This window comes from Ursus arctos, unplaced genomic scaffold (assembly GCF_023065955.2).
Source record: "Ursus arctos isolate Adak ecotype North America unplaced genomic scaffold, UrsArc2.0 scaffold_20, whole genome shotgun sequence".
Taxonomy (NCBI): Eukaryota; Metazoa; Chordata; class Mammalia; order Carnivora; family Ursidae; genus Ursus; species Ursus arctos.
The window spans coordinates 33,102,436-33,120,487 of NW_026622875.1; the positions used below are offsets into that span (position 1 = coordinate 33,102,436).

At 48.5% G+C, this 18,052-nt stretch overlaps 1 long non-coding RNA gene across 1 annotated transcript; it reads left to right on the top strand.

Annotated features, from left to right (window-relative positions):
- Window positions 1-855: 855 nt before the first annotated feature.
- LOC125282031 (uncharacterized) lies at window positions 856-5,645 on the top strand. Its single transcript, XR_007189124.2, has 3 exons — window positions 856-1,139; window positions 1,940-2,271; window positions 4,759-5,645. It is a non-coding gene; the product is annotated as an uncharacterized LOC125282031 (long non-coding RNA).
- Window positions 5,646-18,052: the final 12,407 nt, after the last annotated feature.

The window sequence follows — 18,052 nt, forward strand, 5'->3', positions numbered from 1 at the left end:
AAAAATAATGACAGCAGGGAGAGGGCTGGGACAGGTGACAGTGTGTCTGCAGGGCGAGATCTTGGGTAGAGGGTCGGGGCTGCTGGCATTTGGCAATGGCTTCATCCTGGAGGGGGCGACTGACCCGGCTTTAGGCTTAGATAAAGCAGGAGGGCCCTCCAGGCTAAAGCCCCAAAGCCCTGCAGTGGGAACAGGTGTGGAGTGTGTGCAGGAGGGAGCTGGGGGGAGCAGCCGCCTGAGGCCTGTGGAGATCAGATTGGGGGCATGGAAGGTGCTGGAGCAGCAGGTGACGTGAGCAAAACAGTATCTTACGTAGAAAGAGAAATCTGGCAGCTTCGGGATCGACGGGCAGAGTGGGAGGCAAGACAGGCAGCTAGAAAACAGACTGTGATGTGACGCCTTCATGAGGGGGAGCTGATCTAAGGGGATTCTGCCCATCCCCACTGATGATACTGGCTTGGCCGTGTGTGTGCACGTGTACATGCCTCCATGCGTGCCAGCGTGCATGTGCGTGCAGGCCTCTCTGTGCCTGTGCGCATGCGTGTGTCTGTGCTTGTGCGTGCAGGCCGCTGTGTGTGCCTGTGCGCATGCGTGTATGTCTGCCCATACGCATGCGTGTGTGTGTGTGTGTGCGTGTGATGTAGCACTCTTTCACTAAATTCCCATCTGTGGCTGGTCCCCTCCCCGCTCTGTCCCTCCTCCCAAACCCTTCACTCTGTGAGCCACAGAAAGGGTGGGCGAACAAGACAGGGAGAGATTTTCTACGTGGGGGAGGGGAGGGGGATCAGGAAGCCTGGGCCTGATCTGCATTCTCTCCTCCCCCATGAAGGTGAAGGGTTTAGAGATTCCAGCAAATTCCCTGATGCCTGTTCACGCATCAGCGTTCTTCCCACCAGCCCATCAGTGACTCGGTTGTCCACCAGCAGGAGGATGGCTCCGCCGGATGTGATACGGCCCCATAGTGGAATAAAAAGGAAGCCCTGGGGAGACCTGCGGCGATGGGCCAGTCTGACAGATGGTATGTGGAGCGACAGAGGATGCGCCCCGAAAAGTACCCCTGTGGGATCCATCGCTCTGACGGCCCAGAACGGGCGAAGGCTTTCCCGCCGACGGAAGGCACGTCGTGGGCCGTCAGCGAGGTGAGGCGCCTGGGAGGGCGGGAGAGCTTTCCGGGGACAGGCAAGTACTCTGTATCTCGCTGGGGCCGTTGTTACACGGTGCAAACACCTGTCAGAACTCACTGAGCTGAATCTTTAAGATCCACTGAACTATATTGAATTCGAATTCAGTTAAGAAAAAAATAGGCTGCCAAATATTTAAAAAGGAAAGCAAAGGGTAAGGAGGGGAGCAGAAAGAGTAGGATGTGGCTCGGTTTCTCAAGGGTCCACTCAGGGTAAATGGAGGCATCCCCCAAACCTAAAAGCGGGCCTGACAAACACGATGCCCCGTCACCGCTGTGGCTGTCTGGAGGGGGCGGGGGGGGGGGGGGGACCAGGGAGCCGGGCTCCTCAGATTGTGCACCTCGGGTGTCTCCCTGGCTCCCTAGCCCGGCGTGGTGTGGCCTGTGGGCAGAGCCTCGCAGGCTTCAGGAGAAGCCGTCCTGCTTTTGGGTTGGATCTCCCCGTTTTGAGCGGGTACTAGCAGCCCACTGTTGACCACAAGCCTTACTGCTAACGTCATCACCGAAGACAGATTCTCTGTGCGGGGCACCTGGGTGGCTTCGTCGGTTGGGCATCTGACTCTGATTTCATCTGGGCTCATGCTCGCAGGGTCGTGGCGTGGAACCTGGCATTGGGCTCCCTCTGAGATTCTCCCTCCCTCTGCGCCTCCCCCTGCTCACGTGCTCTCTCTCTCTCCAAAGACAGATTCTGTATGTGTGTTATGTACCGTATTCCTATACTAATATCTCACTTCTTCTTAAAATTTTTTCTGTTTCTAGCCTATATGGTTTGTCTGTGAGTTTTTTCAAATTGTTGCCAATCTCCGAAGCGTTTTCCCCGCACGTTCACTGAACAAAGCGCATCGCGGTGGCCCGGCCTCAGCTGCACATCATTCAGGGGCCTCCCAAACACCTCAGCTGCTGCCCGCTAACCACCTCGTCTTAAAAGGTTCGTCCTGGGAGCGCTTCCGTAGACAACGGGGCTGCTGGGAGCTCCCGTGCCTTTGGGGCGCACACACCGCAGACTCCTGACGCTCCCCGGGTCACGCACGCGGCCGAGCAGCTGCGGCAGAGTCAGGAAGAGGCCATCATGGGCCAAGACGCGAGGAGTGGTAAGTGCTCCTAGAGGGAAAGGTCGGGCGGGAAAGACTTCTAAGGGAGAACACGCTGAGATCAAACGTGTGTTTCCTCTGCTGTGGATCGGGGGAAGGGCCAAGGTTCGGGTTTGGCTGGAGGTCAGCCCCCCAGGACGCCCCTGTAGGAGCGCCTCACGGGAGGCCCCCCTGGAAAACAACAGCCCTGCCCCCTATCAGGGATACCCCAATGTTATGCCACAGCCAGGACCCTGAGCCCCCACCCACCCCAGGGCTGGGAGCTACTGGGCCCCCCTCCCTCTCTTCTCAGGCCCCCGGGTTCCCATGCTGGCTCCAGGAAGACGCCACGGTGGTGGCTCCCTCCCCACCCCTCAAGCTCCTTGCCTGTAAAATGGGTATCCCAGCAGCTGGGGGGCCTAAGTGAGGCCCTGTCTGCGAAAGCAGCAATGTGTGCTCGCAGCAGAGGGAGTCTTCTGGCAGCGCGGAACCAGAGCTGGGGCTGCTCACCCCACCGAGTGGGGTGGGGGCATGAAGAGGGCCTTTCCCCGCGGCCCACTGAGCCCCCCCCCCCGGCAGTCTTTCAGGGCTGCCCCCGTCCCAGGCCGGCCCAAAGGGAGAGCCCATGTGCTAGAGGGAGCCAGTGTCATATCCTCTCGATGCCTCTTACTTACTGTGAGACTCTGGGCAAGTTATTTAACCTTTCTGTGCTCAGTTTTTTCTTCTCTAAAATGGGGTAAGAACACCACCTACCTCACAGGGAAGTTACATGGTTGTTATATGTAAAGCACTCCCAGTCCTAGCCCATAAAATCTTGCTAAGTAGGCCTTTCCCTGCTGGGAAAACAACTGAAGGCCAATCACAGAAGGATATTAATAAAGGACTCGTTCCTACAAGTAAAAAAAAAAATTGAGTATTCATTCTTGAGTCAGTGCAGGTTAATAATGTAGAGATTTCACCCTCAAAGAGAATGTGGGTGCAAATCTCAGCTCAACCATATTCCACCTGTGGCCAACTGGAGTATTGTTCTAGCCTTCCCTCCCCCGTCCCTCCCTCATCCCACTGGGGGCCACTTCCCCTCCCCCTGGGTCAGGTGACTTGTTTCGGCCAATGGCACAAGCCGGGGTCTGAGCTGTATGTGCACAGTGGGGCTTACTCTCTTGCAGGGCTGCCCTCGCCATGGGAAAAATGTGTCCTCACCTGCTTGTCTAGGGACAGTGACCTTCTAGAGAACCTTACAGAAATTATCTCCTTTAATTCCTACCACTATCCTAGGAGAGGGTCTTGTGATCCCATTTTGCAGATGAGGAAACTGAGGTCTCACTTGGGTCCCAGGATTTTTACTCCAATCACATCCCTGGTTGGTGGCACCAGACTTCACCCCTCTGGACTCAGGGCAGAGCTTGGGATTTGAGCTTCCTCTGAGCAAGCGTTTCTCCAGGATCAGACTCTCCGTTGAAAAACCCCGTCCCCTCCGGTAGGCATGAGTAGGTCCCAGAGCGGCAAAGAGGGTGGCTGCATTTTCCTGCTCAGGCAGACAGGGGCATTGAACAGGTTCTTGCCGAAAGAAAACCTTTGCCCCAGTGAATCTAATTAAGTGGGCGGCGTCTAGACGGATGAGCCTCTTCTGACTGTCACTGGGAGGTTTAGACGTTGACAGGTATTGGAAGATAATTTCTTGAGAAGAGGCCGAAGCTTTTAGATGCTGCCTCCAGGAGACCTCAGGTCTCCAGAGATGAGAGACCGTGCTTGTCTGCTGGTGGGGATGGAGAGAGGGGGTGTGGACAGGAATCCTGGGGTCGGGGAGTATCCAGGGGCCCTGAGTCAGATTCCTCACCAGCCAGCTTGTCCACGAGGGTCCCAGAGTCCAGTGAAACAGCCTTTGATGTTGGCAATGAGGACAGAGGGAGGAGTTGGATAGGGGAGGGACAGAGGGGACACTGAGACGGGAAGTGGCTGAGGAGAGCGATTTCACTGCCATGACCAATTGGCCCCATTCACACCCACACCCAGGAGGGTTGGAAGTTGAAACTGCTTCAAGGGAAGGTTCACACATGAAAGTTGTTCCTTCCCAAGACCCTGACGTGCTACAGATCTTCATCCCATCCCTTTGTCGTTACGACCCCTGCAGGTATGACTGCCATTCCCATTCACTGATGGAGAAACCGAGGCTCAGTGAGATTAAGTGACTTGACCAAGGTCACTGACTATCACATCCGGGTGTGTGTGTGACTTCAGAGCCATGCTCTTTGGGAAAAGTTGGCTTCAGTTCCTATCTCTGCCCTGCTTGTGGGCATAAAGCATATGTGGGACTCCTGGCCTGGCTTCTGTTGGGATGTGTTCACTAAAATTAAAACCTGATACCTTATTTATTTGGCATTAGAGGATGTGGTATGCAAGTCTGTTTGCTAGAGCTCACTCGTTGAAGCGTTTCAATTTCTGTAATTGTCAATGAGTTGAGGTGAAAATCGCTCTCAAATGCATGCCATCTGTTGTTGTCTTGTTGAGGTGCACACGAAGCAGAGTTCAGCCTTTTCCAGAGGATTCTGGTAACTGTTATGAAGGGCGCTCAGCTGCAGTGATACAGATGCCCTCTGGCTTGCTAACAGGACTTGGATTATTCATCCTGCCCCGAACGGCCGCATTTTCAGCCTTATGGGTGGCTTTTCCAGTCTCACCCCCACTGTCACACTGTCCGCTGCAATTCCAGCTGCTGTCAGAAGCCGTCTCCGTGCCTTCCACACCGCTGTGGCCAGGAGACAACATGGCCAAGCCTTTAGGTGGGTGTAAAATATGCATTAAAAATGTGAGGCAATGGCTGACGGCCTTCTACCGGGACTTTGTGACATTTACAAATTCCTGTCGCTCCTCCGTGTCTTGTCTGCATTCTTCCCAGCTCTCAGTTCTGTTATCGTCTGTGTCGCTACATACATGACGTCCAGATGAGTGAAGATTTGCACGTGACAGTGGAGTAATATTAACGAACATCTATGGCTGGAGGTGAGCAGGGAAAGTACAGTCCACGTGTCAAAGGCCTTTTAAGAGCCTGTACACCAATGTAATTAGCAACTTTATTGTAACAGCGCAAACTACCCCCTGCCCGAACGTCCTTCGGTGGATGAGTGCGTAAGCAAACCGTGGTACGTCCACACTGAGGAATTCTTACGCAGCAACAAAGGGGGCGAACGATTGGTACACCTAGCATGGCTCACAAGAGCGTTAGGGCTGAGGGGACAAGCCAGTCGCTGAGAGGGCTCACGTACCGGTTCACTGTATAGAACACTCTCAAATGACAAGATGATTGCAATGGAGCACAGGCCACCAGGGGTTCGGGTGACAGGGAGGCCACAGCTGTAGAGGGAGTGCTGACTGCGGCGGAGGCTCTGCGAGTCTGTTCGTGGGGCAGCATTTCACAGAAACACGTGTGTGCGCGCGCATGCGCACACACACACACACGAGTGCATGTGAAAACGGGTGAAGTCTGAGTAAGATCTGCAGTGTACTTGATAGTAACATACCAACGTCAATTTCCTGGTCACGAGGACTGTTCTGAGTTGGAAGATGCTCTTGGCAGAGGAAGCCGGGTGAGGGGGAATGGGAACTCTCCGCACACTATTCTGGGTTTTTTTTTTTTTTTTTTTAAAGATTTTATTTATTTTATTTCACAGAGACAGACAGCGAGAGAGGGAACACAAGGGGAGTGTGAGAGGGAGAAGCAGGCTTCCTGCTGATCAGGGAGCCCAATGCGGGGCTCAGTCCCAAGACCCTGGGATCATGACCTGAGCCGAAGGCACACACTTAATGTCTGAGTCACCCAGGCGCCCCTGGAATTTTTTTTTTTTTTTATTAGAGCGCAAGAGAGCACACAAGCACGGGGAGCAGCAGGCAGAGGGAGAAGCAGGTAGCATGGTGTGGGACTCGATTCCAGAACCCTGGGATTATGACCTGAGATCAAGGCAGACGCTTAAGACTGAGCCACCTAGGCGTCCCTATTTTGGCAATTTCTATGTGAGTCTAATATTATTTCAAAATAAAGAGGAAAATCATTTTCTTTTCTTTTTTCTTTCTTTCTTTCTTTTTTTTTTTTTAATACCCTGTGTAAGAGGGGCACCTGGGTGGCTCAGTGAGTTAAGCATCTGTCTCTTGATTTTGGCTCAGGTCATGACCTCAGGGTCATGATATTGAGCCCTGCATCAGGCCTTGCGCTGAGTGTGGAGCCTGCTTAAGATGTTCCCTCTCCCCCGCCCCCCCCCCCAAAGCCTATACAAGAGAGCCAGTAGAAACCTTGAGTTACCAATTCTCTCTCCCATCTTTCCACCCAACTATGACCTTTCCATTTGCCTGTAATGTTGAAATATGAAGTCACTTTTTTAATTGTTAGTCACCATACAGTACATCATTAGTTTTTGATGTAGTGTTCCATGATTCATTATTTGCATATAACACCCAGTGCTCATTACAACACGTGCCCTCCTTACTACCCATCATTGGGCAAACCCATCCCCCCAACCCCCTCCCCTCTGAAACCCTCAGATTGTTTCCCGGAGTCCATAGTCTCTCATGGTTCGTCTCCCCCTCTGATGTCCCCTCCCCCGTTTTCCCTTCCTTCCCCTAATGTCCTCCGTGCTATTGCTTATGTTCCACATATGAGTGAAACCATATGATAATTGTCTTTCTCTGCTTGGCTTTTTTCGCTTAGCATAATCCCCTCCAGTTCTATCCATGTCGATGCAAATAGTGGGTTATTCATCCTTTCTGATGGCTGAGTAATATTCCATTGTATATATGGACCACATCTTCTTTATCCATTTGTCTGTTGAAAGGCATCTCGGCTCCTTCCACTGTTTGGCTATTGTGGACATTGTTGCTATGAACATTGGGGTGCGTGTGCCCCTTCTTTTCACTGTATTTGTATCTTTGGGGTAAATACCCAGTAGTGCAATTGCTGGATCATAGGGTAGCTCTATTTTTAACTTTCTGAGGAAACTCCACACTGTTTTCCAAAGTGGCTGTACCAACTTGGATTCCCACCAACAGTGTAAGAGGGTTCCCCTTTCTCCACATCCTCTCCAACATTTGTTTCCTGCCTTGTTAATTTTTGCCATTCTAACTGGTGTAAGGTGGTATCTCAATGTGGTTTTGATTTGAATTTCCCTGATGGCTAATGATGTTGAACGTTTTTTTTCATGTGTTTGTTAGCCATTCATATGTCTTCATTGGAAAAGTGTCTGTTCATATCTTCTGCCCATTTTTTGACTTGATTATTTGTTTTTTGGGTGTTGAGTTTGAGAAGTTTTTTTTATAGATCTTGGATACCAGCCCTTTATCTGTAGGGTGATTTGCAAATATCTTCTCCCATTCCGTGGGTTGCCTCTTAGTTTTGTTGACTGTTTCCTTGGCTGTGCAGAAGCGTTTTATCTTAATGAAGTCCCAAAAGTTCATTTTTATTTTTGTTTCCCTTGTCTTTGGAAGGGACATGTCATGAAAGAATGTGGTGGCTGATGTCGAAAGGTTACTGCCTATGTTGTCTTCTAGGATTTTGATGGATTCCTGTCTCACACTGAGGTCTTTCATCCATTTAGAGTTTACCTTTGTGTACAGTGTAAGAGAATGGTCAAGTTTCATTCTTCTGTATATAGCTGTCCAGTTTTCCCAGCACCATTTATTGAAGAGACTGTCTTTTCTTCCACTGGATATTTTTTCCTGATTTGTTGAAGATTAGTCAACCATAGAATTGAGAGTCCATTTCTGGAGTCTGTATTCTGTTCCATTGGTCTATGTGTCTGTTTTCATGCCAGTACCATGTTGTCTTGGTGATCACAGCTTTGTAATATAGCATGAAATCAGGCAACATAATGCCTCCAGCTTTGTTTTTCTTTTTCAACATTTCCTTGGTGATTCAGGGTCTTTTCTGGTTCCATACAAATTTTAGGATTGTTTCTTCCAGCTCTTTGAAAAAATGTCATTGGTATTTTGATAGGGATGGCTTTGAAAGTATAGATTGCTCTGGGCAGCATAGACATTTTAACAATGTTTATTCTTCCAACCCTTGAGCATGGAATGTTTTTTCATCTTTTTATGTCGTCTTCAATTTCTTTCATAAGTGTTCTGTAATTTCTAGAGTATAGCTCCTTTACCTCTTTGGTTAGGTTTATTCCTAGGTATCTTATGGTTTTTGGTGCTATTGTAAATGGAATCAATTCCCTAATTTCTCTTTCTACAGTTACATTGTTAGTGTATAGGAAAGCAACTGATTTCTGTGCATTGATTTTTGTATCCTGCCACATTACTGAATTGCTTTGAGTTCTAGTAATTTGGGGGTGGAGTCTTTTGGATTTTCCACATAAAGTATCACCTCATCTACAAAGAGAGAGAGTTTGACTTCTTCTTTGCCAATTTGAATACCTTTTATTTCTTTTTGTTGTCTGATTGCTGATGCTAGGACTTCTAGTACTATGTTTAACAATAGTGGTGAGAGTGGGCATCCTTGTCATGTTCCTGATCTTAAGGGAAAAGCTCTCAGCTTTTCCCCATTGAGAATGATATTCGCTCTGGGCTTTTCATAGATGGTTTTTATTGAGGAATGTTCCCTCTATCCCTACACTCTGAAGAGTGTAATCAGGAAAGGATGCTGTATTTTGTCAAATGCTTTTTCTGCATCAATTGAGAGGATCGCATGGTTCTTGTCTCTTCTTTTATTAATGTGTTGTATCACAGTGATTGATTTGCAAATGTTGAACCATCCTTGCATCTCAGGAATAAATCCCACCTGGTTGTGATGGATAATCTTGTTGAGAATTTTGGCATCCATATTCATCAGGGATATTGGTCTGTAATTCTCCTTTTTGATGGGGTCTTTGCCTGGTTTTGGGATCAAGATAGTGCCTCATAGAACGAGTTTGGAAGTTTTTCTTCTATTTTTTGAAACAGCTTCAGGAGAATAGGTGTTATTTCTTCTTTAAATGTTTGGTAGAATTCTCCTGGGAATCCATCAGGCCCTGGACTCTTGTTTTTTGGGGGAGGTTTTTGATTACTGCTTCAATTTTGTTACTGGTTACAATTCAGATTGTCAATTTCTTCCTGTTTCAGTCTTGGTAGTTTATAGGTTTCCAGGAAGGCATCCATTTCTTTTAGGTTGCTTAATTTATTGACATATAGTTGCTGATAATAATTTCTAATAATTGTTTCTATTTCCTTGGTGTTAGTCGTGATCTCTCCCCTTTCATAGTTTTATTAATTTGGGTCCTTTCTCTTTTCTTTCTGAAAAGTCTGGCCAGAGGTTTATTGATCTTATTAATTCTTTCAAAGAACCAGCTTCTACTTTCGTTGATCTACTCTACTGTTTTTCTGGTTTCTATTTCATTGATCTCTGCTCTAATCTTTATTATTTCTCTTCTGCTGGGTTTAGGTTTCACTTGATCTTCTTTCTCCAGTTCCTTTAGGTGTAAGGTTAGCTTATGCATTCAGGATTTTTCTACTTTTTTGAGTGAGGCTTGGATTGCTATGTATTTCCCACTTAGGACCACCTTTGCTGTATCACATAGGTTTTGGACTGATGTGTTTTCATTCTCATTGGTTTCCATGAATTGTTTAAGTTCTTCTTTAATTTCCTGGTTGACCCAAACATTCTTAAGCAGGATGTTCTTTAGCTTCCAAGTGATGAATTCCATCTAGATTTTTTCTTGTGATTGAATTCCAGTTCCAAAGCATTCTGGTCTGAGAATATGCAGGGAATTATCTCAATCTTTTGGTATTGGTTGAGACCTGATTTGTGACCCAGTATGTGGTCTATTCTGTGTGCGTTCGAGAAGAATGAGTATTCTGTTGTTTTTATGGTGGAATGTTCTATATATATCTATGAAGTCCATCTGGTCCAATGTGTCATTCAAAGCTGTTGTTTCTTTGTTGATCTTCTGCTTAGATGATGTGTCTATTGCTTGCGTGGAGTGTTGAGGTCTCCTACTATTAAAGTATTATCATCAGTATGTCTTTTTATTTTGGTTAACAGTTGGCTGCTCCCATATTGGGGACATAGATCTTTACAACTGCTAGCTCTTGTTGGATAGACCCTTTAAGAATGATGTAGTGTCCCTCTGTATCTCTTACTACAGTCTTTAGCTTAAAATCTAATTTGTCTGATATGAGAATTGCTACCCCAGTTTTCTTTTGAGGTCTGTTGGCATGAAAAATGGTTTTCCATCCCTCGGTTCCTCACTTTCAGTCTGGATGTATCTTTAGGTTCAAAATGAATCTCTTGTAGACAGCATATGGATGGGTCATGTCTTTTTATCCAATCTGCAACTCTGTGCCATTTCATGGGAGCATTTAGGCTATTCATGTTGAGAATGATTATTGAAAGATATGATTTTAGTGCCATCATGTTGCCTGTGAAGTCCTTGTTTCTATAGATCATCTCCGTAAATTTCTGGTCTCTATTACTCTTGGGGTCTTTTTACTTTTATAGAACCCCCCACCCCCTTAATATTTCTTGCAGGGCTGGCTTGGTGGTCACATATTCATTCAGTTTCTGCTGGTCCTGGAAGCTCCTTGTCTCTCCATCCATTCTAAATGACAGCCTTGCTGGATACAGTATCCTTGCCTGCATGTTCTTCTCATTTAATACCCTGAATATGTCTTGCCAGCTCTTTCTGGCTTGCCAGGTCTCTGGACAGGTCTGACGTTATTCTGGTGTTCCTCCCTCTGTATGTAAGAAATCTCTTCCTCCTAGCTGCTCTCAGGATTGCTTCCTTGGTTCTAAGATGTTCATGTTTTACTATTATATGCCAGGGTATTGGTCTGTTCTCATTGATCTTGGGAGGGGTCCTCTCTGCCTCTTGGATACAAATGCTTGTTTCCTTCCCCAGATTAGGGAAATTCTCAGCTATGATTTGCTCAACTATATCTTCTAGACCGATCTCTCTCTCTCCCTCCCTCCTCTCAGGGATTCCAATAATTCTGACATTGGAATGTTTCATAGTGATCTCTTGGGCTTTAAGCTGTTTTTCCCAGGCCTCCTTGGTTTCCTTCTTTTCTATCTTCTAGCTCACTAATTCGTTCTTCTGCCTCATTTACTCTGGCAGTCAGAGTATCCAGTTTAGATTGCATTTCATTCAAAGCATTTTTAAGTTCGGCCTGATTAGATTTCATTTTTGCCCTTAGAGATTCTAATTGTCACTAATATTTTTCTCAAGCCTAGATATTGACTTCATAATTGTTACTCTGAAGTCTGACATCTTGCTTATGTCCAAAGCTATTAGGTCTGTGGCACAGGCCCTAGTCTCTGATTCTTTTCTTTGTTGGGGGTTCTTCCTCCTAGTCATTCTGCTGGGGGGTGGTTGAGGGAATGTACAGATTCCAAAGTATTAACCATGACCCAAGCAAGATGTACCTGTTTTATAGGGACCCTAAGGTTGTCATCTGCTTGTTCTTCCAGTCTGTCTTCTGGGGGAGGGGCCTGCTGCGGTGTTACTCAGGCAACCCTGCTTGGGCAGCATTGCCCTGCCCCCTGTGTGTGGGGGTGGGCTCAGTGAAAGCCAATTTTGGGGGGGGGCTTTTGTTCTTTGGTGGCTTTCCCTGGTGACTTTCTTCATCTCTTCTGAGAGAGCAGAAGTGACCGCACCCAAACCTCTGTCCCAGGGCAGAGAAATCACAGTATGCTCTTCACTGAGCTCTCCAGGACACACAGTCTCTGTTTCGGTCTGCGCTGCTAAAAACTACAGCCTCCCCATTTGTGCACCTCGTAGCAACTCTCCCGGAGGTTGATCCCAGGGCCGTGCACATCTCTGCCCTTTATGCTTTTAAAACTGTGAGCCACTCCTGGTTCATGTGTGCACAGCCACAGCTCCTGGATCCTGTCTGGGGGCTGCCCTAAAGTCCTTTCCCTGCTGCTACCAGTCTGCAAGTCTGTGTCCTGTCCCCAGCATGGGACGCTTTTGCACTCTGGTGTTATATCACCTTCCCAGTGCCAGCTTATGGAGGTTCCCTCCCCCTTCTGTTTATCTTTCAATATCTGTCAGCAGAATTATAGCTCTGCCCTTCATACCTTGAGACCACTGGAGATTTTCTGCTTGTAGAGATCCAGATATATAGTCTTACGTCCCAGGGTGATTTCATGGGTGTTCAGAATGGTTTGGTAGATATTCAGCTAAATTCAGGGGACCGGTTGAAATAGGGTCCTTTTTCCTCTGCCATCTTCCCTCCTCTCTAAAATCACTTTTTCTAAGTTATTTTTTCTGGTTTATTATTATTATAATTATAACCATAATTATTATTCATAATGACTTTTTCTGAGCTCTTTCATTTACCCAAACTAATGACCCAGATTTGTTGTAACATCTCTGAGACCAGAGGAGGCTGGGGTAGAGAGGGGGCTGGCAAGAATGGTGACATTAGACTGTCACCTCCAGAAGGACATATCTGTTTTTCCCCCCATTACTGCTTCCCTAGTGCCTAGAATAGTGTTTGAAATGCTCAATAAATATTTGTTGAATACATGTATGCAGGTCCAGAGGTGTGTGTCCGTATGACTGTAGGATATGGATGTGTCCTTTTCTTGGGTACTCACAACTATATTCGACTATTTGGAGATGGAATACAGCTTTATTGAGAGCGAAGAGGGAAATGGAGGGAGGGGGGACAAGGCAGGGGGAGGGGGGAGGAGGGTATTTACTGAACATAGTGCAGAACGTTCTCTCAGGTCTCTTCCCAGGCAACTCACTGACTGGCTGTAACCGTTCTCTGATGTCTGTCACTGTAGACTCATTTTTGTCTTTTCTTGAGCTTTATCGGAACGGAACCCAAGTAGGTACTCCTCCTGGTTTGGTTTTGGTAGCTCGCCCTTCTGTCTGAGACTCATCCATGTTGCGTGTAGCACAAGCTCATTCCTTTGTACTGCTGAGCAGCTTCCCGTCGTATGGCTGTTCATCTGCTTGTCCGTTCACCTGCCGCCGGATGGGAGTCGTTTCTGGTTTGGGGCTATAATGAACAAGGCTGCTGTGAGTGTGCATGTGTGAGCCTTTTTGTGAGACGCGTGTTTCATTTTGCTGGAGTATGATTGTTAGTAGGTATGTTTGATGGTATTAGAAGCTGCTGAACTATTTTTCAAAGTCATCGCACCATTCTATACTCCCATTAGAAATTCAGAGTTCTAGTTCCTCCACGTCTTTGCCCTCCTGATCAGAAACAGCCTGTCATTGCAGAAAGATTGTAGACTCCGCCAGTGATGGGCTGATTCCCTCCACCCCTTCCTTCTCCCGTCTGCAGCCGTTTGTGCAATGCCCAGATCCCATGCCCTGGACGGATAGTGAGCAGCGCCCACACCCTGAGCTCTGGGAGTCCCCACTCTAGACCCTACAGGTGATTTCTGTCCAGTACTGCCTCTCATTTCATCAATAAGGAGACAAGACTGGCCCAAGGTCATCCAGTAAGAAGCAGGGTCAGGGCAGAAACTCTGATTCTTATTTCCAGCTCATGCTCCTTCCTGACACCAGAAAGGTCTCTCTAGAGATCTTTCCTTTCCTTCTTTTATCCCAGCCTCTCTGCCTTTGCTTGTGCTGTTCTCCTGCTGCACTGCCAATCTCCCTAGGTTCCCATCTGACACAGCCTGGCTGTTCTGAGGTGATTCCTTAAATCTGAGCTTTAAACCTCAGCTTTGAACCACAGACCTTCTAGAAGCCTTCACCTCCAATAAACAACCCCAGGGTGAAAAGGTCCCAGAGAGGCCTCGGAGTCCTCAGACCTTGCTGGGGTGGGGGTGGGGCCCTCGCTGAGGGCCTGCCCCAACGAGGAACTTCCCCCACTCCCTCCCTGCTCAGCACCTCACCTCCGCACATGCTGCTGCTCCCGCTGTCTGGAACACCTCCCCCTAAAACTGCCTGGTCACCTCCCAAGTTCCAGCACAACACTTCACTTCCTTGGGCAAGGCCACCTGCTACCCCTTCTTCCTGGTTTAGGGCACATCCCTCCTCTACTCCTGAGTCTGCCTTTTCCAGAGTCACAAGTTGTCATACTTGGACTTGTGAGGAGATATACATGGGGGTGGCAAGTTCCCCGAGGTCAGTCCCTTGGCTGGGCTGGGTATGTGGCCCTGAGGATACACCACAGTCCACCACAGATGGGTTCCTAGCAAAGGGCTCATGTGGCCTGTCACGTCCACGTAGAAGGGCAGTGAAGTTTACACCTTAGAAAATAAATGTGGTTTTATGGCCGGTCCTCATGAACAGGGGTTGGGGGTGGACAGGCCAGTGTCTGCTGGGCATTCACCATGAGTCCTGCCCTTTCCTAACTTTAACTAACCTGCTCCGCACACATGTTCTGAGAGGCAGGCAATGTACCCCACTCCCGGGTAAGAAAATGGAGGTCCAAGGTTGTGCAAGTTGCTCTAGGGCTCACAGCTTACGTGGGGCGGAGGCCCTTCTCGAACCCAGATCCGTTGTCTGCACAGTCCCATATTCCTGCCCTCACACACCTTTTCTATGGAGAGGCTCCTTGCTTTGGGTTCACAATGGGACAGTTGCACAAGGTATGGTGCATGGACCAAAATTAGTTGGAAATTTTGCAACCAGATCTATACAGGAAAATCTAGGTCACTCATTGAAGGCAGATTTGTCTCTTCAAAGAAAAGGGTCAGTGTCTCCAGTGTGACTTTGGGTCATAGATGTCATGAGCTGAGTCACAGTTATGGGGCTCTTTCCCAGGGGTTTCTGAGAAAAGACGTCTAGGTACAGAAGCCCCATCAGAGCTCAAGGAACATCGGCAAAGAGATAGGGCAGACTAGACCTTTCCTGGGTTTGGGGGAAAGGTAAGAAAGAGGTGGTCTCTGGGGATACCAGGATATTTCATGGCAGGTGCTAAGATGCCTGCTCCTTCTCCAATGTTCTAGTGATTCACCATTGCCACCTAGCTGGAATTTTGTCCAAAGGGCATTCTGGGAAAAGAACTTGCAAAATCCCTCTCAGAAGGAGGCTTGGAGCCAGCAGGTCCCTCCCCCAACCCAGTCTGTAACCACCCTCCTGGGCCTCCAGGTGCGCCTTCTGCTCCTGGACCTCACTTCCTGACCAGACCTCACTTCTTTGGCTAGGAGTTCATCTGAACCTATTGTGGGTTAAAAGCCACTTTTTCTCATTGCATCTTCCCCTGAATGACAGCTGTGGCTTTGAGCAGCTCTATTCTTGGATGAATTAAGTCCTTCAAGACATGTGGCCACTCAACTCTGTACATTCTACAGAGTTGGATAATATTATGGCCATTTCTTGGAGGAATCCTCCAAATTTTATAAATATAGACCCAGTAGTGGGTCATGGGATTAACATAGTGGGTCACGTGAAGCACTAATAAAATAAGGTAGAAGGTATCGGAATCAGAAAGCATCACGTGCAGCATGAGCAAGTTGGTTTCGTGAACCTTCTATTTCAGTTGCATGTGTGAGCGTGAGTGTGGGAGTGCAGGGTGTGGCAGAGACAGCTGACTGGCAGCCAGATCTGTGCTCCCCTCCCACAGAGTATGTGTGTCCCTCGGGAGGGGGGTGCCCTGCTGGGAGTGACTATTCCCAGACTCTCACCTCTAGGTGGGGCCCCTGGCTGACTTGCTCTCACCGATGGAACGTGATCGAAAATGACATGCTATTTCTGGGTCAAGGTGGCTGGGTTCCTGGATCACTGTGTGGAGGAGAGCCACCCACAAACCCGGAAACCTTGCATTGGCAGTTATGTGAGAAATGAACTTTTCTTTTGTGAAGACACTGACATCCTGGGACCTGAGTTATAGCCCTTAATGTTATCCTGTGTGTCATATGCTGTAAAACGTTTTTCTGAATGTGGGTTAGGGTCAAAAAGCTTGAAAAACGTACCTGATCTAATCTAAATCCCTTGATTTTTTTTTTTTTTTCCACATGGAGAAACCAAGTGTCAGAAATGGTGAGGGGCTCCCCAAGTGCTCTGAGCTGGGCCAAACCCTGCCTAAGCAGGAGGGTAAACGCTTGGCCTGGGTGCGCTTTGTGTATTGCTTGATGGAGCAGAGCTGACTGCCGGGGCTGCGGACTCCCGGGACCGTGCTCCTCCCACACCCACACACGCCTGGGGTCCTGGGTCTGCCTTCTGTGCTCTGCTACAGGGGACCTCCACCCGCAGCTGGGACAGGAAGGGTGAACTCTGCCTGGCCTGCTGAACTAACTCTCACCTGGCTTCGGCTCGGGCGCTGTGGTTAACATCTCTGTGGCACGCCAACAGACTTTCTCTGAAAGTCTGAGTTTCTCTGAATCTCTGAGGCGCCGGATTCTGAGAAACCCAGCAGCAGCCTGGCCACCACCACCGGAGTGCTAGGTGAGTCACCCACACGCCCAGGGATGACATCTTCGTATTTCACCACACATTGAGTTTTGGGCCTTGTTGCTGATGTGGACACGGGCAGGTGGGAACACACAGAGGCCCCTGTGCTCATGCACCCCACAGACCCACAGAGCCTGGCCACGCCGGGTGCTTGAGGCCACCTCAGACCTGTGGGGGAGGAGCAAGCCTTGTGCCTTCCCCATTGCCTATCCCCGTGGGGTTATTGTAAGAGTTAATAATGCAAGTGGCACTGGACATAGTACCTGGCACTTAACAGACTGGATTCTACTTGCAGCACCCCTGAGAGGCGGCCTCGCTTGGCCTTCTCCCCAGCGTGGTACAGACGACGAAATGGAGGCTTGAAGAGCTCCCTTGTCATATCAAAGAACCCTCTTAATTGGCTGAGAGTGGGTTGGAGCCCTGGCATCCTGAGAGTTAAGACAGGTGGGGCTCAGGGCACTGGAGTCCGATGGTACTAAACTCTTCTCTGAAAGAATGGGAGTTGTCAGTAGTGACACTGGCCTCCATCTGCCTCCAGTCTGTCACAGCTGGCTCTGGCTCTTTCCCTGGGGGTAATGTTTGTGGGAATGAAAGCAAAGGATGACAAAGTGGCTTAGAAAAAACCTAGGACAGGCTAGGTCTCAATCTGGGGAGAAAAGAGTTTCCCAGCCTCCCACCTCCTGCACTCTCGGGCTGCTAGGGTCATCTACTCAGCTCCTACCCGTCCACATACCGCTCCTGGGTCATCATCCACATCCAGTGGTCCACACTCAGTCACTGCAGGGGAAGTGTGGTCCGGCTGTGTCCTTGCCCGGGGGGTAAAGGAACTGGACTTTCTGAAGAGTTTCTGCTACATCATCTGAAATTATGTCCTTCATTCATTCATAAAGGCAATGCATTGAGTAAGGCATTGCCTATCTCCCCCACTGGACCTCAAGCTCCCTGAAGGCAGGGATCTTATCTATCTTGTTCACTGCACTTCTTCAGTCCCTAGAACACAGTAAATGCTCAATAAATATGGATGAATGAATTTCTAAAGCTCAGGCCCTCTTTTCAAGGAGGGAAATGCAAGTTCTGGGCCCGAAGGGCTGGGAAAGATGGATGGTCCCCAGATGGAAGAGTTTAGAGGAGATGAGTCCTGCTAGTCAGGGTTATCAGGGAAAGTTACCCATTGCTGCATCACTACCCACCCCAAAACTTAGTGGCTTAAAACAACAATCATTTTGTTTGCTCACAATTCTGTAATTTGGGAAGGATTCAGCTGCTATGCCTTATCTCTACTCCATAGTGTCAACTGGGACCAAAAGATCCACTTCCAAGATGGCTCACTCTAAGTTGGCCACTGGTAGTTGGTTTCATATAGGCCTCTCTGCAGCGCTGTTTGGGCTTTCTCGCACATGGTGACTGGGTTCTATGAGTGAGTATACCAAGAGACAGGAGGTAGAAGCTGCCTGTGGTGTTAAGGTGTTGAAACTGGC